Source organism: Felis catus, chromosome D4 (assembly GCF_018350175.1).
Source record: "Felis catus isolate Fca126 chromosome D4, F.catus_Fca126_mat1.0, whole genome shotgun sequence".
Classification (NCBI taxonomy): Eukaryota; Metazoa; Chordata; class Mammalia; order Carnivora; family Felidae; genus Felis; species Felis catus.
Window position 1 is genome coordinate 90464955 of NC_058380.1, and position 18376 is coordinate 90483330.

General features: G+C 49.2%; 1 protein-coding gene and 1 long non-coding RNA gene across 2 annotated transcripts in view; one reads left to right on the plus strand and one right to left on the minus strand.

Annotated features, from left to right (window-relative positions):
- The window catches only part of TSC1 (TSC complex subunit 1), a 50138-nt gene extending 43768 nt beyond the window's left edge, over positions 1–6370 (minus strand). The window contains 1 exon segment of the mRNA XM_023242930.2: positions 6276–6370. The gene's annotated coding sequence lies outside the window, so the exon portion shown is untranslated.
- On the plus strand, positions 6367–7128 carry LOC111557562. The gene is made up of 2 exons (XR_002737708.2): positions 6367–6505; positions 6976–7128. It is a non-coding gene; the product is annotated as an uncharacterized LOC111557562 (long non-coding RNA).
- The last annotated feature ends 11248 nt before the right edge of the window (positions 7129–18376 follow it).

Sequence of the window (18376 nt, forward strand, 5' to 3'; positions counted from 1 at the left end):
AAAGATAACAGCAGTAACGATACGCTGGTGCGCCACTGCGTTCAGCGCTGGCTCGGTAACAGTCTCGGGTGATTTCCTCGAGCAATCTTCCACCAAGTGAACAAAGCTGCCTCCAGCACAGATGCATCCAAAAAGGGTAAGATACTAGCTGCCATTCCCTCTTCCCACGACACACAGGAAGGAGGAGAAGGGGTTAGGAAACACCGCTCCGCATGTGAGCGTGAAGCACCTGATGGAGAAACCTGCCAAAACGTGTAGTTGTGGCTGACTTCCCCGCCCTCGCAGCTGCACACCCTCTCAAGGTCACATGAACCGGGCCAGGGGAGCTCCAGATTGGCCATTCAGAATTTTTGCCATTAGGGACCTGGAAGGACAACTTGCTGAAGTTTATGCCCCATTTCAAAGGTGAGTCTTGTAGAACTTGCCTGTAAGGACGGAGCTTGGTCTCAGTAAGATATATCTCTGCTATAAAGAATAATGTTTCTTTTAGCCTGAATCAAAATTATTTACCAAGAAAACACACATCAGACAAGTATCATGCATGTTTCAAACAGCCACTCTACCGAGCTTCCCCTAAAAGAAATCTGAGCAAACTGCAAGATTTCTTTAAGTTTCAAGTTCCTAGGACTAAAACAGAAATACCCCAGGAAAATCAAAGGGCACAGGCTTTGACACTTCAGGATAGTGGTTCTCAAATGTGGTCCCAGCAACAGCAGCATCACCGGGGGATTTGCTAGAAATGCAGACTCCTGGGCCTTGTGCCACACCTCTGAATCAGGAACTGTGAGGGTGGGGTCTTCTGGGGGATTCTGATGCCCTTATTAAAGGTGAGAACCACTGGCCCAGGAAGCAGAAGGATGAAGCCAAAAAACACTAAAAATATAAATTTGGGGGCGCCTGCGTGGCTCAGTTGGTTAAGCGTCCGTCCCACTTCGGCTCAGGTCATGATCTCGCAGTCTGTGAGTTCGAGCCCCACGTCAGGTTCTGTGCTGACAGCTCAGAGCCCGGAGCCTGCTTAAGATTCTGTGTCTGTCTGTCTGTCTGTCTGTCTGTCTCTCTCTCTTTCTCTGCCCCTCTCCTGCTCACACACACTCTCTCTCTCAAAAATAAACATTAAAGGGGTGCCTGGGAGGCTCAGTCAGTTGAGCGTCCGACTTTGGCTCAGGTCATGATCTCGCGGTTTGTGAGTTTGAGCCCCGCATCGGGCTCTGTGCTGCAGCTCAGAGCCTGGAGCCTGCTTTGGATTCTGTGTCCCCCTCTCTCTCCGCCCCACCCCTGCTTGTGCTCTGTATCTCTCTGTCCTTCAGAAATGAATGAACATAAAAAAAATTTTTTTAATAAAATAAACATTTAAAAAGCCACAAAAATACACATATATATTTAATATATAATTTTAAAAATAATTTGAGGTTCAAAGGGAAAAAATACATAGTGCCTAAACCTTGGAAAAAAGCCCAGTGGAATTCTGCCAGGTGCTAAAGGTACCAGCACAGACTGAACTCCAAGCCTGACAAGCACTTAGCAAGTTACATACCTGAGATCTCCACTTCTAATTTTTTTAATCTGGCATTTAAGTCGAATTCCCTGACAAGTGTAAAGAATCATTCAATGTAGAAGTTTAACAAGATGATGTACAACCCAAACAGTACACGGGTCCACCTCTGAAAGGCTTGGGCCTTTCCCACCTACAGGTTTAAAAAAAAAGTTTTTAATAAAGCCCAAGTCCATTTTTAAGAGGAGTAATCTGTCTAGAATAATCAGCTGGGCTGCAAGCTGGGTCTATAAAGTTCCTGAATGGATCTGTATGAATTGTTTGGTGGTGACAGGACAGGAAGGGATATTTGGTCCAAAGCTTCCAGCAGATTTTCAGAGGGGAACTGAGGCACCCCAAAAGTTGAGAACCACTAACTTATGAATGAGTTTATGAGATGAGCAGTTCGTGTCATTTATCAAAGCGAAAGATGAAATGTTTGGGCTCCGAAGTCAACCAACAGGGTTCAAATCCCAGTTGAGAAGCTGTGAAAGTGACCTTAGGCCTCAGTTTCCCCATCTTCCTCACCTGTCTCTTAAGGCTGTGGGAAGAGTTAACAGGGATCATGCATGTAAAATAGCACCGTGTCAGGCACATAAGTACTCAATAAATACAAACTTGATTATAACAATATTACTACTAAATGAAATGTATTGCTGGGTACATGAAGCTTCAGTCTACCCATGTAACAACTTGTATGTGCAACATTGATAAAACCATTCTATAACTCGAAATGGATACACTTCATGTTTGCTGCTGTGCTCCGTGAACTATTCAAAGTAGCACTGGTCTTAATGCAGACATTAAGGTCACTATATCTGTTCTTTCTTATCACCCCCTACTGAGCCTCCCATCACCAACAGAAAGGCAAAACTGTCCCCGGTTACTCAAATAATGCTTCGTGGTCTCTCCCACCATTATCTTTACTTTAGAAAGTGACCTGTGAATTCTAGGCCAGTCACTACCAGGCCTTGGTATCAAAGCTGGGGTTTTAAGGCACTTTACTCACTAGATGATAATCTGAATTCATTCAACCTTGAAAAGTTTTCTGTTACCTTTTGCTGGTTCCCAGGACAGAACAAAAGTTAGCACTGCACAAGGGACAAGAAGAAACTGGTGAGGTCCTAAGATCATATATCTTTTATATATATATATATATATATATATATATATATATATATATATATATATATATATATATATATTTTATTCTCCCCCCCCAAAAAAACAGAGACATTAGATATTAAATGACTAACTTCCAGCAACTATAGGCTTAAAAAGTAAACCAGAAAAAGGATAATCTCAAATTGCTGATGGCAGACCTCTTTCAGACCAATTTAAATGGCCAAAAATGAGGAGTATTGTTAAGCAAACTAAATTATACTAAACACAGGGGGGGAATCTCAAGTGTGAGTATATGTTAATTATACACACATATATTTTTAAAGCAAAAAGCTACAGGTTTGAATGTTACTGAGTATACTTTGCTTTCATGCTTAAGCTCAGCTCCTTACATGACAAACAAAACTAATATAAATAAAACCAATCTCTCAAAGAGAGATTTATAATGTGAAGAATTTACAGAGGGTTACCTCTTAAAGCATCATGTGATACAAAGGAAAGGATACAGAAGTCATCACTCACTGGGTCAGGCTAAGGGTCACCAATGTGCTTAGTTATTTTTAAATTTTTAATGTTTATTTATTTTTGAGAGATACAAAGACAGAGCACAAGCAGGGGAGGAGCAGAGAGAGAGGGAGACACAGAATCCGAACTAGGCTCCAGGCTCCGAGCTGTCAGCACAGAGCCCGACGCGGGGCCGGAACTCACGAACCGCGAGATCATGACCTGAGCCGAAGTTGGATGCTTAACCGACTGAGCCACCCAGGCGCCCCGATGTGCTTAGTTATTATAAAGCCGTTAACACTTCGAGTCAATCAATTGAGTCAGAATGTTTAACTGAAGCCCCAGGAGGACTTGAAATCCCAGAAATTCAGACTTAGAAACACTCTAATTCACAAGCCAACTCTCTTACTTCACAGACGAAGAAGCTTAAGCTTAGAGAACTTTGATGGCTTGTTAAAAGTCAAGAGCTATCTGATTTTTAGCAAAGGCTTAAAACTGTTGATGCATCGCTGTACTCGGTTCCTCTACATCCAAGAGTATACCGTTAATTCCAGGAAAAGCTAGTCCACTGTGACTCTGGAACCTGGAAAAGAACATACCTGTACCCTAACAAATGGTGAAAGAAGGACAGAGCTACGGGATCAAGTCAACTGTAATTCAGAGCCCAAAACTCACCCAGCACTACACACCCACCGAAGGGTAGAAACTATCTTAGGAAATGCCTTTGCAATAAATTATACATCAAAGGAAAAATAGCCAAATTGATACTCGAAGCCACTGGTCCTCAACCTCTGGCGTACATCAGAATCACCTACAACTGCCTCCAAAATATATACCCAGGGTATCCTTGGAGACCAAGCATGTGGGCCCGTGTACTATGGGGCTGGACATCTGCGCATGGAGGTTCTGATGAACACGGCTGCTTGAGATCGTGTGTTCCCAGCGATTTTGTGATTCCGTAAACATTACACAGACAGGTGTATCTTTGATTTGCCCTGGGAAGACTGTTCAGTTTCGGCCCACAAATGACACCAAGCATGCACAAAATGCATCGGATTACGCCGCAACAGTAGCCGTGTGACATGCCCTCACTCTTAACCCAGGGAGGAAGGGTACAAGCGAGTCACAGGATTCGAGACGCTCCAAGTTAGTGAAGCGGGGTACTGAAGGCCTGTAGCCACCCAAGAGTCTGTCTAACTAGGAATTTAGAAACACACGAAGCCCTCAGGACACGAGGAAATGCACGAAGGGAAGAAAGCTTCCATCATCCACCTTTCCAGGCACCTGATGGAAGAGGGTTTTAGGTAAGATATTAACTTTAGTAAGAGGATATTTTCGTTTTACATCGTCTATAAATACCCCTTAAGTTTACGCCAGGTGGTTAGGGGAAGACTCCGCTGCTCCCCAGGGCAATAGCGGAGAATGTTTCAGTGTTTCTGAGGGGCTTCATTTGCCTGATGCACGACTGTTACGGGTACATTTCCCTACACAACCCTAAATCAGCCCTCCCATTTGCATACTCCAGGTTTGCTCAGGAATGTTCAACTTCAGAATCACAGGTGGCTGCTCGGCAAATCAAGGGCTCCCTGAAGACTCGGTTTGATAAACGCTTCCTGAAATTTACAGCCCCGCCTCGCCGGGGTGTTTGAATTCCGATGACTCCAAGCGGATCCCGAAATTATAAATCAAAGCATCTCAGAAGAGTATTATTCTATTTTAGTACTTTTACAGCTTAGTCTATGCAAAGTGAAGTGCTATTTCCAGGCTTTCTATTAACAAAACAAAACAAAACAAAAAAAAAAACAGCAACGATTTTAGTAGGACTTCTTTCCGCAGTAAACGTGTCCTTTTATAAAAACATCACACACTTGCCGGCCTAATTTAGACTCACGTGTTTACAAGCACAAAGGCTGCCGTCCCAAAGGAAGCTCAGGTGCAGGAGCCCCTATCGCTGTTGGAGGCCCCATAGCTGGACACAACGGACCCCTCTTCAACAAACTCCGGCCGATCGGTTCCAGCCACTTAATTAGAATGACAGGCCGGCTCCGGTCAAGCAACATCCACACGGACCAAGCGGGAGTAGCAACAAGGCCGGGAGCACAGTCTTGGAACCCACAGCCGAACACCCTGCGGACGGGACCCTGGGCCACCAGCCCCAATCTCTCTGGGCCTCAGTTTCCTCCCCTGGGAAATGGAGGCGTCCACAGCGGCTGCCTCTCCCCTTCGCCGCAGGGACTGCAGGAGAGGGCGACCGCCGAGCACCAACCCGCCCAGGGAGCGCTCCACTAACGCGAGCGCTTGCTCTCGGGAGGGCCGCGCCCCCTCCCACGCCCAGCCCCCGAATCCAAAACACACGGAGCACAACTCGCTCGCAGGAAGCACAAAGAGCTTTAATCCTCCAAGGTCTCTCGGCCCGCGGGCTCGTCGTCTTCCAGTTCCGCAAACGAATGAATGGGCGTCGAGGAGCGGCTCCGCAAACAGCTAGCCGCCACCGAGGCTTCACCTCGGCCGCCTTGGAGGCAACTGTCTCTGACCGTCAAGCAAACACCCACGAGCACACGCGGAGCGAGGCGCCCCAGTCCCGCGAATTTCAGCGGACGCGCCGGGAGTGCAGGCGAGTCCCCGGTGCCCACGGGCTGCCTCCATTCATTCTCCGCCCCACCCCCGGCCCCCCCCCTCCGGAAAGCCCCAGCACCAGCCGCCCTCCCCCACCGGCCCTGCCCCTCCGGCCGGGGGTCTCTCCCCTGCCCTCCGCACCCCGCGGGAGCCTGTCACCCCGCCGAGCGAGGGGCTGGCGAAGGGGCCCGCCTCACCCCTGCCCTCGGCACCGCGCCCCGGGGGTGCAGCCGTCCCCTCGGCCGCCGAGGAGGGGCGAGGTGCTGGTCCGGCCCGCCTCTCCTCCCCAGGGACTCTCGCCAGCTCTGCGGGGCCCCGCCAGAGACAGCACGTAATCAGAGGGAGGGGACAGCCCTCCGGACACCCCTTCCCGGGCTCCCCTCTCCAGCAAGTGAGCCCCCTGCCCCAGCCCCTCGGACCGCACCCCCGACCGGGGTCGTGGTGCCAGGGGTGCCCCGAGAAGCCCCCGTGGAAAGGAGGGGGGCGACACCCCCATACTCACCCACCGTCTCCTCCCCCTCAGCTGTTTACCTCACAGTTCCTCCAGCCTACAGGGCGCCGCCATCTTGGACGTACAGCACCTCCCCCGTCGTGAAATGCCCACGACCGCTGCAGCCTCCGCCACGAAAAAGAGTGCCCAGCTGGGTCTCCCCTCCCCCTCGACCCCAGCGGCAGATGACCGCGGCCGGCAGCCCCGTTGGACGGAAGAGGCCGTCCTGCTCATTACTGGTGGTGAGAACCGGCCGAGAAAGAGCCCAGGAGAGTTTGTAAGGTCGGGAGGGGGGGGGGCGGGGACGGGCGGAAGGATCCCGAAAGGCGGCCGCTGAGAGATCTTGTGACTCTGAAGGAGGCGAAAAGAAGGGCCGGCGCGGCGGGAGGAGCCACGCGAGGGGCGGGGCGGAGGTCACGTGCTCGGGCGGGCGGGCGGGGCCGTGCAAGAGGCGTAAACAAGGTGGCCAGGCTGGGTGTGGTTGGGGTGCCTGCTGCCTTCCCCCTCGTCCCCTCTGCCCTTGCAGACCCAGTTGTTCCCTGCCCCCCGGCCCCCTTCCCGGGGTCTCTCTCTCTGTCTGTCTGTAACCCGCCGCAGAGCCGCGATCATGTTTCCCAAAGAGCCCCTGGGGCCCGCGTGGGTGAAGGGTCCGCTCTGGAGCCTTGGAGGAGTGGCTTTTCACTCCATCCGGGCAGCCTTCGTTCCTTTGCAGAATATTCGCAAAACCCCACCTCTGGGACTGTGAAGAAAGAACCACACTGGCGTCTGCCCTCAGGTTGCCAACGCCTCAGACCTGATCACGACAGTTTTGGACAACCACCCTAACCGGAGCAGACAGCTTTGAAATGAAGCAGCCTTAATCCCGTCCCTTCTATTTCCTAGCTGTCTACCGGCTAGACCTGACAAGTCTTAAAGTCGGCGGGGGCCTCAGTTTCTTCCTCTGGGAAATGAGCATAATAGCATTCCTCAAGTGAGAATTCAAGCCCCGAGCATAGTAAAATGCTCAACAGGTGATGTTCTTTATCAGAGGCCAGAGCAGCATGACCGAGCAGGCAGAGAGTGAGAGATGAGCCTAAAGGAATTTGAAAGGCTTTTTGAAGGAGTGGGCATCCGCTTTGTTTTTAAAGGAAAGGTAGGTTGTATGAAATAGAAATGGGAGAGGCGGTTGGGAGGCCGAATCAAGAGCCTGGAGGCAGTAAGTGCTGGATGCCTTCTGGGAATAGCAAGTTTTGTCATGGGAACCAGTTGGGTCACAATGCCAGGCAGCTTGTGATACAAGGGGCCAGGTGCATCAGTGGCCAGAACAGTGGGTGCTGTCGGAATTCGGAGAGGCCCAGTGTCGTCCCAGGTGGGGCTGCTGCTAGCTTGTCTGGTGCTTTGTGAGAATTAGACACCCCTTCTGAGACCGTAGCCCATGTGAGCAGAGCCCAGGATGTATTTCAGCCCTGTCCTCTAGCCCCCAATCCTCCTGGATTGAGCAGTGCACAGCCTTTATAACCATGCTGGCTTATGGGGAAGGTGGGCGTTGAGCTGGGGATTCAACCAGTCTGACGTGGTTATGGAGGCAGTTGGGGGAAGCCAAGAGTTCTTGATTCAAACGGACCAGAGCTTGAGTGCAGGTTTCTGCTGTCGTACGAACGGACTCAGCCTTAGTTTCCTCATCCACAACATGGGGTGATAATAATGTCTGCCGAGTGGGGATTTGAGGTTGAATCAGTGAGACGTTAAGATATAACTAGGGTAAAACCTAGTTCCATAAATGTTACTTCTGGGGGCGCCTGGGTGGCTCGGTGGGTCAAGCGTCCGACTTCAGCTCGGGTCATGATCTCATGGCCCCTGAGTTCGAGCTGTCAGCACAGAGCCCAGAGCCTGCTTGGGAGTCTGTGTCTCCGTCTCTCTCTGCCCCTCGGCCACTTGCGCTGTGATTGTCTTTCTCTCTCAAAAATAAATAAACGTTAAAATTTTTTTTTTAAAAATAAATGTTACTTATGTTACCATGTTGATTGTGTTCATGGCCATCATCCATCACTCCCAGGAGCTGGTCCACCAAATACTGAACTCTATGTAGCCACCCAAGGGCCATCAGCTTGGGGGGGGCGGGGGGGATCCAGAGATGAAAAGGTTGGGGGAAAAGGGGAAGGATCTGGTTTCTCCACAAACCATTTGGCAGGAAGGACCACACTGCCTTTGCAAGCACGCCAGGGCCAGGGCCGGGACTCAAGTGCATTCAGAGATTTCTGAGTCCAGGGATTGGAGGGCCCAGGTTAAGGGGCGGAGTCGAGGGCCAGGCACTGCCCTAGAGTTCTGACCCAGGAACCTCCCTCCCTCCCCCCAATTTTCCTTAGCGCTCTGACCTCATCCTGCTGGAATGTTCTTCTCCGTGGAAGGGAGCAGTGATCCATGGAGCTCATCAACTCCTGGCCCTCAAGGGGGGCCCGAACTACATTGTTACTGTTTATACAGTGTCTGGAAGAAGAATGGTAATTGTTCTCTCAATATGGACCACCAGGGGCTTGTGTGACAAGAGGCCAGAAAGAAAAGGCAGAGGCAGCCCAGCCACCATCCCCAGCCGCTCTTAGTCCAGGCTACCTGGATATTTTTTTCTCTAAAAGTCATGGGTCGCCTGTCTGAACGTGACAAGAAACAAAGGAGCTGAGCCGGTGTAGGCAGATGGTGCTGACCCGATAGGGTAGTCTTCCCCTGCATTAGTCTGTGCAGCATCTCCCCCTCCCCTTCCGAGGGACAACCACAGTACCACCCTCGAACCACGGGGGCACTTGGACCGGGCCTGGCCAATCCCCATCGTCTAGCCAAAGAGATTGGCCGTTGGACACGTGGCTTGAGCTGGACCAATCAGGGTGCTTCCCTGAGTCTATATATGGATACTAAAGAGAAAGTGTGTCTTGCCTCCGGTCACTAAACCCAGATGAAGAAGCTGTGACCTTCCACGTCCCCATCTCCTATGACAAACTCAGAAGTCCATCCAAATGATGGAAAAGACCTAGATGGAGACCAAGACGGAGATGGAAAAAGAAATATAATTCGCTATCTCCCGAATTTTCAGAGTCCTGGAAAAAAGCCTGGTTTTAACCTTCTGTATGTGGCCTCATGCTACTCACCCTGCCTCCAGAGGCCACACATCTCCTACAGGGCCAAGTCCAAGTTTCCGGCAGTAGCCTCCACAGAGCCCTGGAACCCCATCTCAGCAGTAGCCCCTCGCTGTTTAGCACTGTGTCCAAAAGACCAAGATTATATGTGTATACACTATATACATATATGACCATGTGCATATCTATGCATGTACTTTCAACTTACATAAATGGTTTATGTTTGTGGTGGCAATTTGTTTCTGACCTTTTTCCCCACTCACCGTTGTTTTGAAGCTCCGTGCATGATGCTCTGTATGCATCTAGCCAGTAGCTTCTAATGGCTGACAATTATTCAGCGATACAGATCTACACTGATTGGCCCTCCACTCTCCCAGGGAGGGACTGATACCCACGGTGCCACCCGAAACACTGGGAGGAACATGCTGTACTGATACGGCTGAGAATGTCTTTGGGGTGTATATCTAGGAGTAAAGCTGGTGGACTTTGTTGTTGTTTTTAGAGAATTTTTTTTAATTTTGTTGGGGTATAATTGATATACAAAAAAAATTGCACACGTTTAATTGCACACACATCTGGATGACTGCCGACAAAGGCCCACACCCATGATACCATCACCACAACCAAGGTACTAAACACACCCGTCACCTCCAAAAATTTTGCACGGACTTACCACCAAATTGTTCTCCAGAATGGCTGCCCCAGTCTAGTGTCCACGAAAATGCCCACATCCCTGCCAACGCTTGGCATCGACTGGCTCTTTCATGTTTTCAGTAAACTAGGGCTATACTGACACGTTCTTATTTTGTTTTGTTTTTAATTTTGAATGTTTATTTTTGAGAGAGAGAAAGCGCGCACAAACGTGGGCACACGCATGGAGGAGAGGCAGAGAGAGGGAGACGGAGGTTCCAAAATGGGCTCCACACTGACAACAGAGAGCCCGATCTGGGGCTCGAACTCACAAACCGGAGATCATGACCTGAGTCAAAGTCGGACGCTCAACTGACTGAGCCACCCGGGCACCCCTGACATGTTCTTGTTTAATTTACCACCCTCTATTAGTGAGACGGAGCATTTCTTCATATTCTTGTTAAGCTGTGGGTTTCTTCCTCTATAAATTGCTGATTCTTATCTTTTGGCCATTTTCCCAATAGAGTTACTATCTTTCCCTTGTTGATTTGTGGGAGCACCGTCTCTGTTTTAGGTGTGTGCCCCCTTGTTGGCTACAGATATTTCCAATGTTTCCCCCAGTCTGTTATCATCCTAGTAACTGTAACTGTATTGTATTACATTGGAAGAGAGACATTAATCCTGATGTTATCAAACTCATCTCCTTCTTTTTTTTTTTTTTTTTTTTGAGACTTAACTTTGGGTTTTTTGAGGTTTTGCTTAAGAATGTCCTTTCCAAGTGGTGCCTGGATGGCTCAGTTGATTAAGCATCTGACTTCAACTTGGGTCATGATCTCACAGTTCGTGAGTTCAAGCCCTGCATTGGGCTCTGTGCTAACAGCTCGGAGCCTGGAGCCTGCTTTGGATTCTTGCCTCCATCTCCCACAGTTTGTGAGTTGGAGCCCCACATCAGGATCCCCACTGTTGGCACAGAGCCTGCTTCAGATCTTCCGTTCCCCTCTCTCTCTGCTCTTCCCTGGCTTGTTCATGCTCCCCACTCCCCACCCCGTCAAAAACAAATAAACATTAAAAAAAAAAAAAAAAAAGATTGCCCTTTCCAGGGCACCTGGGCAGCTCAGTCAGTTAAGTGTCCGACTTTTGATTTCAGCCCAGGTCATGATTTCATCGTTCATGACTTCGAGCCCTGCATCAGGCTCTGCACTTGACAGTGTGGAAGCTGCCTGGGATTCTCTCTCTCTTCCTCTCTCTCTGTCTCTCCCTGCCATCTCTAAATAAATAAATAAACTTAAAAAAAAAAAAAGAAAAAAGAATGCCCTTTCCAATCCTTTTCTTAGTCAGAAAGGAGAATTGTTTGTGGTGGCCACAGGTGGGCAGTAACAGAACAGATTGCCTGGTGAGGCCAGAGAGGCCCAGGTGAGTCAGGATCCTGGGTCGACAACCCAGCCGTGTGGCCTGGATGAGTCACTGGGCAATCTCGGTGTCTCCACTGGGAAAATGGGGATGAGACCAATACCTTAAATACCCAATTCTTGGGGTTGCTGGGACAGCTCGGTATGAGACACATGTCAATGCTCGGAGGGTGCCTGCCACGGTGTGGGCGTCAATAAATATTGTTATTGCTGTTACCTGCTGTATGAGTGTCCTCCGACTGCCCTAACAAATTACCCTGAGCAGGGGGGTGCTGAAAACAGTAGAAATGTATTCTCTCACCATTCTGGAAGCCAGAAGTCTGAGAGCAAGGTGTGGGCAGGGTTGGCTCATTCTGGAGGCTCTGATGGAAAATGTGTTCCGTGCCTCTCTCCTGCCTCGTGATGGTGTGGCAGACTTTGACCTTCTGTGGTCTGTAGCTGTGTCACTCGTGTCTCTGCATCTGTCTTCATGTGACCTTCTCCTCGGTGTGTGTCCGCTTGTCTTCTTATAAGGACACCAGTCACCGGATTCAGGGCCCACATTAACCTACCATGATTTCATCTGAACTGCACTATACCCGTAAAGAGCCTATGTCCAAATAAGGCCGCATTCTGTGGTTCCAGGTAGACATGAATTGGGTGGGTGGGGGAGGGGGGGGAAGACACCATTCAATCCTCTACACCTGCTTGCAAGGAGCATAGAGTCCAACAGATGAGATGGGAGAGGGACTGATCATACTGTGACTCAGAGCCAGGTCCAGCCCAGGAATAACAGGCAAAGTGCCTCGGACAAAGAGGCTGTACTCAGAGTGACAAGGGCCACCTACCCGTGGGGATGGGATTTCAACCTTGCTCCTGGTTCAATCAGGAATTTGCTAAATGGTGATATGCCAGATGGGCTGTACAGGAGGAAGACCCAGCTTTGAGCAAGACCACCTAAGACTGTTTGTTTAATAAACGGTCACATTTAAGATATGTGTGAAATCGAAGATAAGCAAGTCAGTATATGGAGGGCCTCAAGCTAAATAAGAAGCTTGAATTATATCTGGAGGCAATGAGGGGGCCCCAAAGGTTTGAGAGTTTTCTGGAGAATATTGGCAAAGGCTTAATCTTGACTTTAATGCCTACTAATTTAACTTTGAAATGCTGGGCTGTCTCCTTGGACAAGTCCCCATCACACCTCAATCTGCCCCTTGCAATGCCATGTGCAGGGCCATATTCCATAGTGTGTTTAATTTTAGTCTCACGGTCACTATGAGACCTCCCCCCTCCCCACAAAGCATGGGCATTCACAACCAGAGGTTCTATTTTAGCCAGGCCTCCTCTGAAGAATATGCAGTGATCATTTGGAAAACGATCAGGTTAGATCCCTACCTCACACCCTATGGCAGAATAAACTCGTAAGGAGCCAGAGCTCCAAGTGTCAAAAGTAAAACCATACAAGTGCCAGAACAAAACAACACGAGTGGGTTTTTTGTACTCAGGAATGGAAAAAAAAAAAAAAAACTTTCTAAAAATGGCCAAAAAGAAGCAACAAAAGAAAAGGCCGACAAATTAGGCGGCCTCCCCCAAAGAAAACAAAACAAAACATCTTTTGTGCGGCAAAGAGGAAACTAAGCGAAGTCAAAAAACAAATCAGCTGAGAGAAAATATTTGCAACTTATACCACAAGCCTCCTAATATATACGGAGAACTCTTGGACTCTTAAAAAAAAAAACCACAATTATTTCATAGCAAAAAAAGGGCAAAAGACATGAGCAGAAAGTTTGCAGAACAAGAAATTGTAATTGAGTTCAGACGTCTGGCCTCCAGAACCACTGGGGAATAAATTTCTGTTGTTTTAAGCCATCCAGTTGTGGGCATTTGTTACAGCAGCCCTCAGAAACCTATACACTGACCATAAAAAGGAATTTCTATAATTTAATAATTCACTGAATAAATAAAAATCTATGACTCTATAGTGATACTCAAATTTTAGGGGAAAAAAGAGGAGAAGAGAGCGAAAAGATCCAATTATGCCAACACCTTCTGATGAAAATCAGCAATTAAATAGAAAAGATTAGGGGCACCAGGGTGGCTCAGTCTGGCTCTTGATTTCAGCTCAGATCATGATCCCAGGGTCATAGGATTGAGCCCCAAGCTGGGCTCTGCACTGAGCGTGGAGTCTACTTGGGATTCTCTTTCTCTCTCTCTCTCTCTCTCTCTCTCTCTCTCTCTCTCCCTGACCCTCTCCTCTGCTCATGCTCTCTCTCTCTCTCTAAAAAAAATTAACTAATTGAGGGGCACCTTGGGGGCTCAGTCACTTAAGCATCTGACTTTGGCTCAGGTCATTCAGGTCATGATCTCACAGTTTGTGAGTTCAAGCCCCACATCGGGGCTCGCTACTGTCAGCATGGAGCTCGCTTCAGATCCTCTCTCTCTGCCCCTACCCCACTTGCTCTCTCTTTCAAAAATAAATAAATGAACATTAAAAATTAATTAGTTTTTAACAAGAGAGAGAAAATATTAATCGTTTACGTACCTCATATTTGTTCGTTTAATGAGGGAAAGTTCTTCTTTCCGGAAAGAATGCCAGATAACAAACATAGAAGGAACGGTAGGATCCGAAGAATCACCATTTGCAAACTCCAGTGAAGGGACTGACTCAGGCCAGGACCAGCAGTGGATGCTGAACCCATTAGGGAAAGACTGTGGGGGAGACAGTGCTCACATAAGGACAGTCCTACTCCACAGACTGCTTCTCAGCTCACTTTTATTTTTTTTAATGTTGATTTTTGAGAGAGAGAGAGAGAGAGAATGAGCGGGGGGGGGGGGGGGAGGGAGAGGGAGACACAGAATCCTGAGCAGGCTCCAGACTTTGAGTTGTCAACACAGAACCCAATGTGGGGCTCGAACCCATGAATCGTGAGATCATGACCTGAGCAGAAGTTGGACGCTTAACAACCGAGCCACCCAGGAACGCTTTGACTCACTTTTATCATGGAGAGAACCACCTGTCACCACTTTAACCAGGTGACCAAACTGGACATCCTTAAGGTGGGGCAGCCTGATATTGGGGATGTTCAATACCGTGCAGCCCCCAGCTATGAGGGAGGGGAGTAGCTGTACCGAAAACATCCCACCTGAATCTACTCAAGCCTTGGCCCCAACTTCCAGCCAGCATGGGGATGGAGGTACAGGTTCAACGGCACCATGAGAGATCAGACAAATCCAGAATGCAGGACCTTCCACCAGACCGGTCTTGGCTATTATGGGGGAAACACAAAAATGAAAACAAAAAACCCAAAAAACCCTGCAAACAAAATCAGCATCAAAAGAAAGGAGTAGGGGGCGCTGTTGTGTCAAAAAGGACACTAAGGAAACCAGCAAATGCCGTGCTTGAAATTGGGCAAGATCCTGATGTAAGAGAGCAAGTTTAAAAGGAAACTGGGGGAACAGCAAAAAATGTGAGCACGGGCAGGATATTCAATGGTACTGGGGAATTATTAATAATTCAATAACTGTAGTTATGGGACGATGTAAGGAGTATCTGTTTTTAAGAGATACACACTCAAGTATTTATGGGTGAAGTGTTGTGAAGTCTGCAATAGACCTCCGGAATGTTTTATCAGAATAAAACGTATTTATACATGTGTGCATATGCATATAGAGAGATAAACCACGCTTGGCAAATGTAACTATTGTTGAATCATGGTGGTGGATATATAGGTGATCGTTAGACGTGTTTCATTTACTTTCTTGTTTGAAAATCTTCGCAATAAAAACTTGAAAAAAAATATTTGAAGATCAAAAAAGAATTGAAATGGGCAGCACAGGAAAAGTCTGTGATCCCTGAACCTCCACTTTTCCCATCTGTGAAAACGGGGGGCTGGGTGGGATGGTTGGTTCTTAAACTGTGGTAAAATACACATAACACAACATTTACTATCTTAACCCTTTTTAAGTACCCGGTTCAGTGGCCCGAAGTACATTCACGTTGTTGGGCAACTATCAGCACCATCACCACCTCCAGAACTTTCTCCTCTTGAAACTCCATCCCCATTAAACATTTAACTCATTTCCCCTCCCCCCCAGCCCCTGGCACACCCCGCCCCCCCCCATTCTACTTTCTGTCGCTAGGATTTTGACTCCTGTAGGTCCTTCATATGCGTGGAATCATACAGGATTTGTCCTTCTGTGTCTAGCTACTTTCACTCAGCATCATGTCCCTTACGTTATCCGTGTTCGTCCTTTGTTGTTGTTGTTGTTGCTTTTAATGCATATTTATTTACTTTGGAGAGAGAGAGCATGAGTCGGGGAGGGGCAGAGAGAGAGGAAGAGAGAATCCCAAGCAGGGTCCACACTTTCAGCGCAGAGCCAGACGTGGGGCTCGAGCCCACAAACTGTGAGATTGTGACCTGAGCCGAAATCAAGAGTCAGACGCTCAACCAGCTGAGCCACTCAGGTGCCCCCGTGCGTGTCCTTTGTAATCTACAAACCACTCATCTTGCAGAAATGCATGGACATAACACCACCTTTCAAGGACATACTGTCTGAGTCAAGAGGGCACTGGGTCGCCACCCTCTGCCCGGCATCTAGGTCGCTTTCTGGGGTGGAGGAGACCTTCCTGCACACTCATGGGGTGATAAGAAGCAAGAGAAGGAGAAAAATGCTGTCCTTTGGGGGCTCTGATAAAATGGCAAGTTGAAAATCAGTGAAGGCAGCCAGTACATGCAAAACAGATGTCAGCTGGGTACAAATCCCAGGAGCTGGAAGTCTCCCTCCTGTGGATTCCGTGCAGTCAGCCTGCAGGACATTCCTAGTGCCGACGGGCAACGGAGAGCCGGCCCTTTCCCAGACGTGTGTGAATTTCTAGTCCTCTGCAAAGGCGTACGCGTGCCTTCCTGTGGCTTCCTGCTTCTGTGTTCCCTTGAGGCTTTGCTTCCTGGGTCTGGAAGCTTCAGTAAAGCCCCCAGGTCCAGGCAGGCGTGGGAGGGACACAGGACCTCTCCCTGCCTAACAGCCTCAGCAAACTCCTCTTCCCTGGGGAAGCAAGGCCACCACTCGCCGGGGCTTGACTGAAGAGGTTAGGACCTACCGGGAGATCGTCACAGTCCCACGGTCGGCTGGTGCACAAACACGCACACATATTCACATGCACACATATTCGTGCACACACACCCCACACGCACTGCTTGCACAGACTTGCATACACGCCTTTCATGCTTCGTGATCCTGTCATGTGCCGGGCGTGGTGCTGGGGAAACACTGGGCGGTAGAAATGGGGGGCTGGGGGGACCCATCCCAGGGGGGATCGGACAGATCGCCCACACTTATCTTGTGCGGACTTGGCTCTGGTGTCAGCCTCGCCCGAGGGTCGCTTCTTGGTTTTCCATCATTCGGTCGATAATCCAGGTGGCAAAATGCTCCCGCGGACTAACAGGGACGAGGCTTGTGAGGGCCCTCCGCCCCGTCGGGCCCAGGTAGATGATCACAAAGCTTTCAGTCCTTCCTCCTGCCTGCAGCTCCTGAGCGAGTGTCCTGGGAGTATCCGGGGAACGTGAACGCGGAAGTCATCGGGCGTTGAATGAGCAGTAACCAAACGTCATGTGTTTCATTAATAATCAACCTACCATGTAAATTAGCACAGCCCGCCTCAGAGCAATCAGGCTGACACCGCCCTGTTTTTCTGCCTTTTTTCCTTCTTTTAGGTCCTCAGCAGCTAAAGCTGCTCTTGACTGTCTCATTATAAAGAGAGAAACTGCAGAATTCTATCCCCAGCTACTGCATATTTCTGCTGAGAAGCAATAAGTCACCCCTACAGAGCGTTTTCATTTATAAACGTTTTTGCATGGGTTACCTCGTTTGCTACCTGCAACAACCCCGGGGTAGTTTTATCCTTGGCCCCATTTCAGAGATGTAAAGTCTGAGGCTCAGGGGAAGCTAGTGCCTGCTCGAGGTCATGCAGCTGGTTGTGAGTCAAGACCAGGCTGCATCTGGACGCCAGAACGATGCTTCCATTTCACCCCAGTGACTGGAGAATTAGACCTCCTCTCTGCGGATTGCCCCTGGGGATTTCTGTTTTATCAGACGCAGATGATACACTGAGGTTAAAGGCAGTGAAAAAACAGTCACCATTGTGAAGGGCTTGCAAGAAGATTGGGAGGCCAGGGCCCCAGTCCTGGCTCTGCTTTGTAGGCTTCTCCAGGCCTCAGTTTCCTCTTCTGAAAGCTTCGGTGGCTGGAAGGGGGAATCTGTGGTTCCCTCGGCTCACCAGTCCCCAGCCGCCTCCTTCCACGGAGTTTCCCAGTTGCTTGAGGGACATTGTTGGAGACCTTCTGAGGAGGGTTCTGGGTGAAAAGTCACTGTCGGGGCGGATGGAGCAGGTCCGTCTTGGGGTCCCCACGTGCCCTGTTTGACACCCCCACCAGGGTTGCTGGGAGGTACCAGGCAGGAAGGCAGGCCCTTTCAGGCTGCTGGCCCACACCCCCTGCCTGGGCAGAGCACCCCTCCTTCCACGCTTCTCTGAGGCAAACAGACCACCTAGTGAAGTGAGTGCACCCCGCCTCATGGTCTCCCAAAGGGTGTTTCTTGTCTCCATCTGGAGATTCCTGGAGGCAGGAGGGTTGAGCTCACAGATTGGGGGAGGCATTGCCTGACGGTGTGGTACTCGATAGCAAAGGATCGATAAAGATTTGTTCGAATTGAAAAACATTATAGGCACGTATCCATTTGTGGAGAGGGGAGAGAGAGCCTGGAGGGTGGGAGTCAGAGGGAGCGGGGAGGGAGGAGGCAAAAAGGGAAACTAAAGGAACACATATCGGGACATGCATACTCTTGCTTTTTTCTTTCCACTCTGATCGCTCTTGTAATTTAAGCCGTAATTAGATGAATGATGGGTGGTTGGTTGGATGGATGGATGATGGATGGATGGCCGGACTGAAGGTCAGATGGTTTCAGGCTGGTTTTTGCCGCAGGAAAAGGAGGC